The sequence below is a fragment of the Podarcis muralis genome, chromosome 9, assembly GCF_964188315.1.
Source record: "Podarcis muralis chromosome 9, rPodMur119.hap1.1, whole genome shotgun sequence".
Classification (NCBI taxonomy): Eukaryota; Metazoa; Chordata; class Lepidosauria; order Squamata; family Lacertidae; genus Podarcis; species Podarcis muralis.
Genome location: NC_135663.1, coordinates 28,286,597 through 28,300,977, shown reverse-complemented (window position 1 = coordinate 28,300,977; position 14,381 = coordinate 28,286,597). Strand labels below are relative to the sequence as shown.

The 14,381-nt window shown below is 41.5% G+C and overlaps 1 protein-coding gene across 1 annotated transcript in view; it reads right to left on the bottom strand.

Moving 5' to 3' along the window:
- Positions 1 to 14,381, bottom strand: part of SYNPO2 (synaptopodin 2) — a 92,921-nt gene that overhangs the window by 75,517 nt on the left and 3,023 nt on the right. The gene's annotated exons all lie outside the window — the stretch shown is intronic.

Sequence of the window (14,381 nt, the reverse complement as noted above, 5' to 3'; positions counted from 1 at the left end):
TGTACACAAGTACATTTACTTTCCTTTTTACTTCAATGGGATTCCCAATGTATTGTGCCTAAGATTTCCTAAATGGCAAGCTGATCTAAGAAAGTAACATGCAGGGTGGGGACTATTATGGTAGAGCAAAAATGGGAAGCCCATCACCCTCTACATATTGTTGGACCATAATTCCCATCAACCCAGCCAGCACGACCAATGGTCATGGATGATGGGTATTGTAGTCCAACAACATCTGGAAGACACCAGGTACTTTTAAAATAATTTACCAGCAGGCGTACTTTAGCAGACATTCACAGAATAATAATGAGTGCAAGTGAGATGCAATTGTTGCTTTCTGGGAACAGATTCTAATGATTCTGAAGGAAGCCTTAGCCTCTCATTCAGGATGCACCAATCATTGCAGATCAGTCAGACACCTCAATATTTTGACTTTCTTTCACTACATACATAAAATCCACCACACAGAGATACAATTTCAGATTTTCTGTGTGGGTGGGGAAGAGGTGCAATGTCCAAATGCATTGCAAATTAAAATTCTGGGGAAAACCCATGTACTTTCCGGATATGTGTTGTGATTATTTTCTTTATATCTCATAGTAACAATAACCAGTTCAAGCAGTCATGCACTCATTTTTAAAACAACAACAAAGTATCAGTTTCCTTACTTAACAAAACCACCCCTGTCTCATCTGGATTAAATCTCACTTTATTACACCACATCCAGCCATCACAGACTTCAGACACTAGTTCAGGGTTTCTACTGCATCCCTGGAGTTGGATGGAAAGGAGCGGGAGAGTTCAGTATCGCAAGCATACTGAAGAATTGTACTCCAAATCTCTGAACAAACACCCCCAGCAGTTTCATGTAGATGTTAAATGGCACGGAAAACAAGATAGAACCCTGTGGGAACCCATAGCCTAATAGCCATGGGACTGAATTGTAGCCCTCCAACACCACTAACAAAGCCAGCTGGGTCATGTTTTCCCTGTCTGGCCTCAGAACAAGTTGTCCACCAGGCTGGTCAAGACAATGCCATCCCTAAAGCCAGGCTCAAAGATAGTTTATTAAGGATCAAGAACATCAGTATCATCCAGATATATCTGGAGCTGATTACTGCCATATGCTTAACAACCACTTTGCCCAAAAATTGTATGTTAGACACAGGTCAGTAATTCTCCAGGAGGTAAAGAAGGCTTCTTTGAGAGAATTCCTTACCAAGCTTCCTTCAGAAGGTTTGTATCTTGGTTTTCTCTGCGGAAACATTCATAATCTCCTCTATCCATCCAGCTATTCTGTCTCGGATTACTTCAATAAACCAGAATGACCAAGAGTTAAGAACACAGGTGGTCACCTTCACACCTCCAGGGATCTTTTCAACAAGCTAAAGATGAAAGATAACCATAGGAACAAGATGGACAGAAGAGACCACATACCGCCAGATGGTGGGGAGTAATGGTTGTGGTCCACCGTGGCCACAGCAGGTTGAGACATCCTCCTGGCTTTGGTGTGGCTGGGGGGGGGGGGGTGTTGCTTCCTCCTCCACTGGCTGAACTGATTGCTGGAGCTCACCTGTAGTTGCAGCCCATCATGGGTGAGCTATGGGGCGTGTTTGGGTCCAGTCTCTGGATGTAAAAGCCAGCCACACCCAGGCCTTGGCCTCAGCCATTGTTGAATTCCTCCCCCCCCCCCCCCATACACACACTCTTTATGTTTGTGGGCTGTCCAAGGGTAGTGGGCAGGACTTTGCCAAATCAACCAGCAGTTGGGTTGGTTGATTGATGCACACCCAATGCCTAAAGAACTGTTTTGTGGGTGTGACAGCCGCCATTTCCCCTCCATAATTCTCTTGAACAATGCTGATTCTGGAACATGGTGGAGGATGCAAAAGGGTGGCTGTGTTGCCAGCAAAGCTATTCCCCACCTTAGGAAGAAAAAAAGAAGTTGTGCCGTTGCAGCTACTACTGCTAATGGTAAACCCCAACTCTGAGAAACCATCCCTCTATGGAAATTCATTGGGATGGCCCATTCTGTTTCTCTGCCTACAAGTATGTGAAGAATTTCAAGACACCATTTGTGCATGGGTCTAGTTTGTTTGGGCTGGTCATGAGATTTCTTCCTCTGTCAGTTTTATCCCTACTGTTTTATCGCCACCAGAAAACACAGAAGCTCTTACAAGTGTGAGAGGCTGTTTAAGAGTAACCGTGTCAGCTGCCTGAGTCTGGAACATTTCCCCATTCCTGAGATTAAGCAGGGTTTTGAGGGAAGCGCAAGTCATGGCAACAGGAAACTCCACCAAAGCCACCTGGGATGTAGTTGGATCTATCTAGCTAAGGTTGTTACTGTATTAGAAGATAACATAGTCTGAGGTGGGGAATTGGATCCAGCTGGTGGCATGGGCCCAGAACTGACCTGCCCTCAATGACCCACTTTTGACAAGTCATATAATGTCAGGGAACAAAACATTAAAGGAAGAACTGACCATACATGCTAGGTGTGCTCCCAATCTTTCCTTTGCAGTCCCAGCTTTAAGTCAGGGCTGCAAAGGAAGCTTATTTTTTTGCAATTGCAGCTTGAAGTCAATTTGCAGCTGCAGAGATTCCTGCTAGAATTGGGGCTTACGTACAGAACTGAAAGCACATCTTCCTTCCACCTTGAAAAGGAGCTCTAGAGTAGACCCAGTCCTTGCAGGGCTTGTATTCAACACTGAATTTAGACATAAGGTGAACGTCTTGGATCAGGCCAATGGCTCATCTAGTCCAGCATCCTGTTCTCACAAGTTGCCTCTGAGAAGCCAACAAGCTTCAGCACAAGAAACACTCTCCCGTCCCTTAGTTCCCAGAAACTGGTGTTCAGAAGCATTGTTGACTCTAGCCAAGGAGGTAGAGCATAGCCATTGTGGCTAGTAACCATCAATAGCCGTCTCCTCCCCAAATTTGCCCAAGCCAGTTTAACAATTCAACTATGTACCTAACCCATGAACTATTATCTGTTACTTGCATGTAGGGCATTGCCATGTTTAGTCCAGGTGGGCTGTGCTGCTCCAGCACCCCTTCTTCTTCCTCCAACATATACATGTTGCACATATTTGTTTGCAATGAATCCCGAAGGCACGAGCTGCTGCTCAGTACAGAGGTAAGTCACATGATTTGGAATTTCCTGGGTGTCCCAATTGCATGGTATGCCTAATTTGCATTACATGAATAATGTGTGGCTAGGATGCTTATCTTTCCTCATATGCAACAGAAACATACATTGCATGATTGAAATTCTGATCATATGCCTTTATTCTGAACTCCTCATGAAGACAACTGGCTCTGGGGAAGATTCATCACACCTCTTACTGTACAGTTTTATAAACAAAGTGCATTAGCATGACGTAAATATATTATCACGGGTGGGAATCAAATGCAGAACATGACATGTAGTGTTTTACATTGAGGGTCTAAGGAAGCCACAGGGCAAGGGCAGATGCATGCTGCAATATCTTAGCTCAGCTGGATGTGTAACCGTAAACATTGTGTGCTTATTTGCTGCTCTCTGTAGTTTTACACGCCTGGGCATCTAAAAGCTTGCCTCACCCCCTTGATCAGCAGAGCTGTAAAAATAAAAAATGAATGCAGGATTTCATTTGAGAAGGAACAGAATTTTCCCCGGCACAGCTAAGACCGGTATCTGGAACATTTACTCCACCTTGGCTGTTGCTGCTTTACAGAGAAGTTCATATTACGATGTTGCCTTAAAACAGTTTGAGATTTTCCTCCTTGGAGAAAGAGCTGCCTTCCAGTAATCTGGGGTCTGTTTTATTAAAATCCTATCTGAACTCTGTGCAGCTATGGTCCTCAAATGAGTCATACAATAACAATTCCCAGTTTGTAGCCAGTTCTCCAGAGAGGCAGAAGAAAAACGAAGCTGTTTCCTTTTAAGGGAATCAGATCTGTTTGCTGTGATAAACTTCTCTCCAGTCCTATTTGAAGACATTCTCCATAGCCCAAGAAACTGATAGTTACAAAACCACCAGCCTCCTTTTATTTGGAAGATAAACACGCATTAAGAGCAGAGAGCTTTGCTGAACATGCTACGCTACCATGTACATCTATGCAATGACCGATACGAGAGTGCTACATATTATATAGCATTATAGAAATCAGGACATAACCTGGAAAGTTTCTTTTAGCCATTCTTGAAAACTTTAAAAAGTGGATAACGTTCCAAGTTCACACAAGCACATGATGTTGTCTGCAGCACAAGAATCCTGTTCATGCATTACTCGTGTGTAGGGCCTAATTATGTGGACCATGCAATAAGGCTCCACTTCTAGCTTTTCCCCAATATCATGGCTTCATCATTCAGCAACAAGCGCTACCCCAGCTTTCCTGGCATCAGCATGTAGCATAGCAAGGCAAATGCCAGGAACCATAAGCTTCATAGTGTCCATCTCTGTTGATTCCAGCTTACTTGGTTTTTAAAGACTTTTAAAAAATAGCATCCTGAAGAGAAGCTTTTGACAAGGCAGCAGCCATCATCTGCCTTACCTACACCTCAGCTGGTATCAGATGATGAATCAGACACCCCACAGCTCCAGGGCCCTCTGAATGCTGAGGATTCCCTTGAGGGGTAAGGTTGCCAGACCTTCAGGGGTTACCTGGAGTCTTCATATGGCAAGTAGAGGGTTGAGAGTATTATTCTCATGAGTAAGGGGCCTACTTGTGAGCAATGATAGTTCACTGCCAACAGCTGTAATTTTGGAGGCCAGAGTATATGAGGTGTCCAGACCCTTCAAGTGTCCCTATTTTCCAAGGACTGTCCCAGATTTACAGAAGCTGTCCCGGTTTCTGATTTGATCCCAGAATGTCCTGCTTTCCCTTAGGATGTCCCTATTTTTATTGGAGAATTGTTGGAGGGTATGGGAGTCTAGTTTTGCTGCCTTGCTACGTTGCAACCTACTTGAATCTATGTGACCTTGACATTGAACTGTTGCCTGATTTTGTATTTGAATCATATTTGGACCTAGACTGATTCTTTCTGCTTGACCCTTGGTTTCTTTGGGCTGCGATCGCCTTGGTGAGTACTTAGGTGAAGTGCTCCTGCAACTGGGACTCTTGCTTCTGAGGGCATCTCCCAGAGTGTGGCATCATCATAGTTTCCCATGATGCCTCAGAGTACCAATTGAGGGACCAAGGGAATTCTGGTGAAACTAATATGATGGTGGCTTCAGCTTCCTCACACCAGTGCTTCTCTTTGGCATGCCCAGCTGCAGGCCACTGTCCATCCCAGCTGTTGCTCACTACTGCTGCCAACCCTACTGTCCCTTGCAAACTTGCAGGGAACTCAATAGGATGGTGTAGCCCAGGGCATCCTCATACCTGGCACCACTGCTGGCACATAGCTTCATTGTTTAAAACAGAATCTCCCTGGAGCTGTACAAATATTTGTGGCTCCCCCTCCCCAATGTGACACAACTGGTGGAAAATTGCTTGAGTTCACTTCTAGTTGTCACAAGGAGATGGACAACTACTATGGAACTTCCTTCTCTCTTTGGCCTGGTTCCATTAAAAATAATGAACCTGCCTTCACACCCAGGAAAGTCAGTGTTCCACTGCTGGGTGAAGAGTGCTGAGTGAAGAGTGCATCTCTCTCTCCATTGGTGTGTTATTGCGTGCCATCATCATTACTTGCATCTCAAGTTAACTCTGGTGAAGGTAGCCATGAATATTTCCTTTGTGTGTATCCTTCTATATGCCAGATCATCAAGATTAAGGATGAACAAAACAAGCTGAAAGCTTGCTTCATTTTCAGAACTGCTAAACCACAGTCCTCTACAAGGCGTTTCACTGACAGAGATTAAGGAAATAGCAGCTATAAAAACAAAACAAAACAAAATCCCTTGTAGCATTTCCCTTTAGATCTGAGCTCCACAGGGCACACCAACCCCCAAGAGGAGGTCAAATACATCAGAATGGAATTGAACAGGAAATGGATTTGGCTACATCTGCTCCCTGTCATATACACAGGGCTACCCCACAATATACTTGGTGAAAAAGAAAAATAATCCAGAGAAAAAGGCTGACATTGACACAAGGTATTTGTTTTGGGAATAATGTCTGACACTGGCTAGTCAGAGTTAGTTTTTCAAAAACAAAAAAGGTTGCTTTTTTTAATACAACAAAGTAGGAATAACTATGAAGATAATTAAAAGGAAAAGAGGAGAACTGGTATCAAACTTCACTGAAGCAGGTAAATCAAACAGGTCTGTTGTCATTGGATATGAATAGGGAATCATTGGTTCAAATCCTGCTAATTCATGACCATTACTATGTGGCTTTTGGCAAGTCACATAAGCCCCTTTGGGATGTACTGGAGGGACAATCATGTTTTCAATGAATGCATGTAGGACATGATGGAGGAATTGTTTGGCGGGATCTGTTCCCTACGCAGCATGCATCTCTTCACAACTCTGCAATAGGCCTACATGTAAATGCCCCTCTCCTTGTACACCAGGTTTCCTAATCCCACTAATATGTGCATGGGCAAATTTAGGGGTGGGGGAGAAATTAGAGTCAGCTTGCATTTAAAGGCAAACCTACCTAGTTTGCACTTTCTGAAGCAATATGTACAGCTATCTTTCGACACACACATTCATTTGAATTTTGCAGTGGGATTTTTTCAGCCATGTCATGTGTACAAAATACATATACTAATGTAAAGTGAGCATATAAATGCATATGTTACTGAAAGCAGTGTAGAAAAATCCATTCAATTCAGTAAAATATGTTTCGTATGCAAAAGTGTGTGTATTAGGAGAAATTCGCATTAAAATACTGACAAATTTTCATGAGGACTTAGTTTTTTTATACATCACTAGCTGATGTGGAAATATGGAGAACTGAAGTTAATATGGGGGAAAGGAGAAACTGAGATTGACAGATTCGCTCACCCCTAGGCACATTGCAAATGCAATTTAAAAACCAGTGATAAAGCCACTTTGCTGGTCTAAAAAATAATAATAATGTGCAGTGCAGCGCATGGGAGACAGATCTTGCCAATCCATTCCATATTGTCAGTCTCCAACTCCAAATATCTGAAGGAGCTTAATTCACTCTACATGCAGACTTCAGTTTAAGGCTGCTACCCTGTGCATGTTACCTGTGAATAAGTCCCATTGCACCCAAAGGGACTTACAGTTTTTCTGAGTAGACATGTGTAGCTTTGCACTGTAATACCTACTTTCTAGGAAGACTGGAGGTGCTAGTCCTGACGGGAGAGTTTGTGGCAAAGGATTTCTAACACACAATTCTCAATACTTTACCAAACTATTGACCCCAGAATCAACTTATTTGGTGGGCACCATGGCAGTTAAATTGACATAAATCTAGGTTTGAGGAGATCCTACACAAAGTTTTCTTTAGTGGGGTTCATCACCCATGGGTCCATGTAGGCTTAATATGGTGGCACTGGTGGGCTGGGATAGTTCAAAATCCATGCGTTCAAATCCCTAAGCCACAATTTTGGGCATTATTTCTTTGCAGGGCAGTCCTAATCACGTTTACTCAGAGGTACATCTTACTTAGTTCAATGGGACTTGCACCCTAGAACTTCAAATTGCAGCCTTAGTTTAAATTTCTTTATAGATGTGTTTGTTTTTCCTTCCCTTTTAACACAGCCACAGCATTATCAGCTATATTAGACTGAGGACATTCATCTAGTACATTACAATCTTGCACCATCTTTATGCAGGGCCGGGGTGAGTACCTGGGATTCTTTGCCATGACCCATTGCTGAAGTTTGTCCTGGCCCTTCTATACATTTTCTCCGCTAGTCCAGGCTTCCTCAACCTCAGCCCTCCAGATGTTTTTGGCCTACAACTCCCATGATCCCTAGCTAGCAGGACCAGTGGTCAGGGATGATGGGAATTGTAGTCCCAAAACATCTGGAGGGCCGAGGCTGAGGAAGCCTGCTCTAGTCAAACACTCCAATCGGCACCAGGCAGCTAGATTAAGCCTTCATTTTAATGTCTCACAATGCTTCAACATGGGATTGTACTGAGGCTACCATGGGAAACTAAAGTGGTAGCTAGACTCATATTTTAGAATCCAAATAGAACTTAGAGCATATGAACGATTCATAAAACATTTCCACACACACTGGAACATTTCTGAATTTATGAGAGCAATGTCAATAGAACCAGGCAATAGGCAACAAACATATTTAAAGCCATAAAGTGGTATCCTAAAGTTAATTGTATTTATCAGTCAAAGTTACGTTTCATTTTATTAATGATTTTCGCAAAAACTGGTCTGATGACAGCAACCGTTAGCCTTGCTTTTGTGTTCAAAGTATCAAATTTCTAAGTAGGAATCTAACATATGGTGTCACTTTTTGTCTCCAGATTACCAGTCATGTATGCTTTCATAAATGGCCTCAACTGTTGTGGCATTATCTTCATTAATCTAATTCTGAGGAACAGTCCATTCCAACACTCTCAGCTGTAAAAACTACAAAAGTCAGCTCAGCTTTCTCCAGGAAACAGACTTTAAAGGACTGGATACCCTTTAAACAGATGTCAGAAGTAATTACCATTGTAAATGAAAATAAAGTTAAGATGTGTGCCGTTTCCTGTTCCTTTTATTATTTTGACCTGAAACTTACCTTTCCCTTATAGAGCTGCATAGAATCATTAATAAAATATTTGTGTTCAACAAGGGAATTCTTTTCCAAAAGTTTATGTGCCGCCAATGTATAATAATCAGTCTTCTATAACTCAGTTCTTATGAACCTTCTGCTTCTTTATGAGTAGTTGTCTGAGACTCAGGGCTGCTAATTCTAGTATTACTCTGCTTGGTGGCATACAAGGAAATGGATGGAAAATGGCTGCTTTATGATTCTTGTAACCTAAGAACTGTCAGGTGTTCCAACCAGTTAGGTGACCTTCCCCAATGGGCACTCCACCAGTCTCTCACTAAAGACAATGGCAAAATCCCCACGGGTCTGAATGGCACTGTTCCAAATTGTGTTGGCTGTTGCTCCTGTCCTGAGGTAGCTATCCTGGATTTTGCTATCAGGGCTGTAGATTCTAGCTAGCGTACATGAATAAACAGGCTGCATGGTTGTCCTGTTTCCCATGATCACATGCACCAGTCAGAGGGGATAGGCACTAGCTCAGCAACAACCAGTGTGGTCAAGGAGTCACTCTCCTAATGATGGGGTCACTATGGAGTCACTCTCCTAATGATGGCATTGCTGCAGTTTACCAGGACGGGCCTAAGGCATGGCTGGCAGTGACAAGGTCATGGCTGTGTGGGTATACTTATCTTATTGGAACCCCAAAACTATTGGTATGGTCCATTAGCATTTTATACAGTAGACAAAACATGTGACCATTGCTCAAGAAGGACCATGTAAATGTTCTGCATTTATAAGAAATTGTGTTCTTTTTAGTATTGCAGCCCCCATGCCTTGGAACTCCAGGCAGGTGCTTTCACTATCTCTTTTTGATGCCTGCTAGGAACATGTTTGTCTAGGCAAGACTATCCAAGCATGTTGAATGCTGGCATGTGTTGTAATCTTGTTTTTAGCTTGTCATTTGTTTCATTCATTCATCATCCAACCCATCTGGCTGGGATGCCCCAGCCACTTTTAAATAGTTGGGTTTTTTACTGATTTTTATTATTATTACTCTTTTTGTAAACTGGTTTGATGTTTCATTACAATCAAGCAGTAAACAAACAAATATGTGAAATGAAGGGTATTTATTGTGATATTGTGGTATTACTTCAAAACTATTGGTTAAAGTTTAAAAATCACTACAGGTTTATTTCTTATTTTATTAATCCCCTTTTTTATCTTGCTCTTCATAGGACCATGCACCCATCTATCCAATTTTATTCTTCCTTCAACAAGGTAGGGAATGCTTTCTTTGCTATCTTCTACTATAATTTACAGGACATATTATGCCTAAAGGCTCTATAGATATGTATATGCCTAGGACTGGGATTTGGAAATTGTTTTCGTGTAGTTTTCAAGTTCAACAAAGACTTCACCTAGAAGTCCCAAATTCAGCTGAATTCTGCCACAATTTTCATCTACAGAAGAGTCCTCTGTCTCTGATCATACGACCTAACCGAGCAACAATGGCGAAAGCCAAGTGTTTGATCTGATTTAAGCAGTCGGCTGATGCTTTATTTTTAGTGTCACCTAGTGGTACCAACTGTATGTTTTTGTTAATTGTGTTCAAGAGGGCTTTTTTCTAGGCCAGCTATGCAAATCAAAATCTGATGAAAACAGCAAGTGAGGGGCAAACAAGAGATGCATGCAATATGTCTTTGTTCTCAGTTACTATTTCAATGCCTTGTTTGTTCAAATAAAAGGACAAGGATTAGTGTCTCCCCCAAACCTCAAACTAATTATTGCACTGTGCCCGGTTCTCTCTAAAGATTTCACCACGTCACTTCTCATTAGATTATTTTATAATACACCCAAGTTGGTTTTAACAATGGCCACAATAGAGGAAGGTCTGTTATGCTTTCCCCACTGAAGAGTAATGTAGGTCTGAATTTCAAACCACTCTTTTAGCCAAAATTGTTCCCATGAGACACTGAAAACCGCAAGAGCCACTCAGCAGCCAATCCATCCAAGTTCTTTTCATATTGTTAATATTATTTACAGCAGCCTTCTCTGGCCGGATACTCTTCAGATAGTTTGGACTACAGCTCCCAGAATCTCCAGCTATTGGCCACAGCAGCTGGAGCTGATGGGAGTTGGGAGTCCAAAGCATCTGAAGGGCACCAGATCAGGTAATGCTGTTTGACCATTAAAAACTGAAACTGCAAGCAAACAATCAATCAATCAATCAATCAATCAATCACAAGTATTACTACTTCAGTACTCAATTTGCTTGAGTATTCCATCCTTAAATTCCATCTGTATTGCTAACAGGGAAGTTATGCCTGGAGTTATTAAATGTGGACTTGAGATATCTAACCTTCAGTTAAGGGTGGACACTTGGTTGGATTAAAACATTATGTTGATCCATGGTTCTATTTATTTATACCCCACTATTTTCCCTGAAAGGAACTCACCCTTCCTACAAGTAGCTGGGGAGAGAATTTAAAGAGCCTTTACTTTCACATCTAGCAGTTAATAGCATCATCTGATTAATACCAACTTCACCTTTGGACAAATAAAATAACTGGCTAATTTCAAGCAAGTTTTTGTCAAACAGAAGTTTCCAAAGCTGGCTTGCTGAACCACAGTGTGCTAACCACAGTTCTCAGTTCAGACTACACAGTTAACTAAAAGTGGAAACGCAACATTCCAAACTCTCTTGGCTACATGGGAAGGGATGAAGGGAAGGTGGAGCTCTCATGCCCAGGAGAAGGCTTGGTTTCTTTATGTTGCCCTAAACCATGTGACTTCCAAATGTGGTCTTTATATTGCAGTGTAGGGGGGGGGCTAACTTTTATACTGTGGATTCCATGGTCGATGGTCAAGGATGAGAGGAACAGTAGTCTAACAACATTTGGAAGGCCATCGGTTCACTAGCCTTGTTGTAGTGAAACCAGAGCTAACTACAGAAGGAATTGACCTATATTGCAACTTACAGTATATTTTCACAAGTCTTCACATTCAAAACCTTAATCACAAGGCGTATGATCCATCCCCAAAAGATGAATGAATGAAGAAGCAGTCCCTCAGGATGGACACAATAGAATAGAACTCTGCTGGACACTTTGCCAACTAACATAATAATAATAATAATAATAATAATAATAATAATAATAATAATAATAATAATAATATCTTTATTGTCATTGCCCCCTCTCGGGGACAACGAAATTACTTGGCACTCCACACAAAATCAAAACAACTATAAAAACACTAATTAAAACAATACAGTATTCCCAAGCATGTGGTTTCATGAATCATGGAGATGAATCATGACCCGGGTGTTTTCAGAAGTTACTTTACCCTTGCTTATGCATAAGATACAGACTTCAAATTACAGCTTGTTCATTGCATTTTTTCTTATGTAATAGCAAGCTAAAATGTATACTCGTATACTGATTGAGAGCCATCTTTTTACTACTGTCCTAGAAGACAGCTAAATTATTGTTATTATTTTCTTGCCTGGGACTTGATTTCCCTCCTAGTTTCATTAGCCATGAAATTATTCTTGCCTTCCAGATTATTTCCATATGCTTTTAAAAACCAGGCCAATTAAATTTGGCAGCTAGCCTTTGAAGCAAGTGATACAAAAGTGAATGTCATGCAGAAAAAAGAACCCAACAAATTTAATGACGAACATGAATCATTTCAGTTACCCAAATTTGGACTGTAAATCTTCAGTCCTGGTTCAGAATAATAGACTGGCCTAACCAGAAAGGTTTATTCCAATCTAGTCCATGCACATTAAACTAGAATGAATGGATTTAATCCACATTTACCCCATTGATTTAGTGACCTCAGCTGGCCCATATATGCTGGAGTCTGAATACTTTGGATTTACTCCATTATGGACTGGGATGTTTGAATGCAAAGATCTCTCAAGGTGCTGGTAGGACAATGTTCATTTAGAAAGGCCAGTAGTTGCTGCCATCTTGACACTATGCCTCAGTTTGGACAGCTCTCATAACAAGCCTGAGAGGAAAGTTAGGGTGTGAGAGGATGCCTGGTCAAAGGTCACTCAGTGAGTTTCATGGCTATTTCAACTCTAGTCCTGTTCCTAACTAGGTATATTTATTACACATATTGAATAGATTTGGCCCTATTAAGACTCTATCTTTGATTGCTATGTGCACCTTTAAAAAAGTTTATATATCCTTTATTTTATTTCTTCACACTCTCACATGTCTGTTTGGATACAAATATGTTTCCATTGGCTGCCGCACAGTTAGCTAGCATTGCATTAGCATGATTGCTTATTTGGTACAATGCCCAAAAGACAGATGAGTTTACACGAGAAGAAGAAAAACTGCTCATTGTTAAGGGTAACACAAAGATTAGATAATGGCTGTCAAAAAACCAAAAAACCCTCAATATGATATGCACCACTGTCATAGAAACACTATTGTTCATATAAAACTGCTCTTTCATTTATTTATCTTTTATTCTTACATGGCTTGGGATTTCTTCAAATAAACATTTTAACACCTTCAGAGTAGGTACAACCCAGAGGAATATTATTTAGACCTGTGAAATAGAACTTTGCTACACTCTTGCCTCCTTTCCTTACATACTACCGCCAGAGTGGAAGCCACTTTCCCATGATTTAACCTCATCACAGGAGGGCACTTGTGTATATTCTAGCCACAAAGCTGGGTTGGATCATGTGGGTCTTCCGCATGTGATCAGTTTAATGGTCTATCAGGTTCTGACCATTATCCATGATGGCTGGGATAGGATCAACATTTGGAAGGCCACAGCTTCCCAAACCCTGGTCTAAATCAAATGCTTGGGTCCTTATCCCAGTGTGCATATATCCAGAAGGACAGAAGAGGGTAGAGAAAAACAGACTGAAGCACTTCAAGAGGTTTTCAGTGCTGGGCATGCCTGGGCCCTATAATTCCATAGAGCAGCCTAGATGTTAGAACAGGATACTTAGAAGGTTTGCTGAGTCACTAGTTCTCTTGGGAAATCTCAATATCAGAACATACTGGAAGTTTGGCAGTCTTCCCTCTCCCTCATAGGCAAATAGTATGCTGGGAAAGATTAGAACCCAAGAGAGTCCCATGACTATCATGGATTTTTGTGTGCGAGAGGGTTGCTTCAAACAAGCCCCCTTTTCCCAAGCTTGCTATTTTTTAAACAAGAAATTAAAAGCATTTCATCTCATTTGTTTTATATTACTGCCTATGGCTCAGGCTAATAGTGTTTAGATCAGTCGACAACAAGAGGACAGCAAAGTGAAGCACTGAACTGGAGTGGAGCTGGGAATCACTTGAGGAGATTCTAATATTCTATCACGGGCCTATCAAAATGCTATTCTCCCTTTTTTCTTGCTTTTATTTCTTTGTTTGCAAGCAGCCAAAAATGACAAAGGGTTGGATCCAGAGTTGCGCTTTTGGTGGAGTTATCTTTTAGTGGAGGCTCTTTTTGTGTGTGTCAATTTCTTCTTCCCTCTGCACCCCTCTGGAAATTTTTTTCAGAGGGCTAGGAGATGCCCTAGAGCAGCTCTGGGACTATGTAGAGGGAAGGGGAGATTGCAATTTATTTACTGTATTTATAACAAACTTTTAAATCTAAGGAACTCAAGGTAGAATACATGGTTCTGCCCCATCACATTTGATCCCCGCAACAATCCTGTGAAGTAGGTTAGGATGAGATGAGAAGCAGTGCCTGGCCCAAGGTCACCCAATGAGTTTCATGGGCAAGTGGGGAGTAG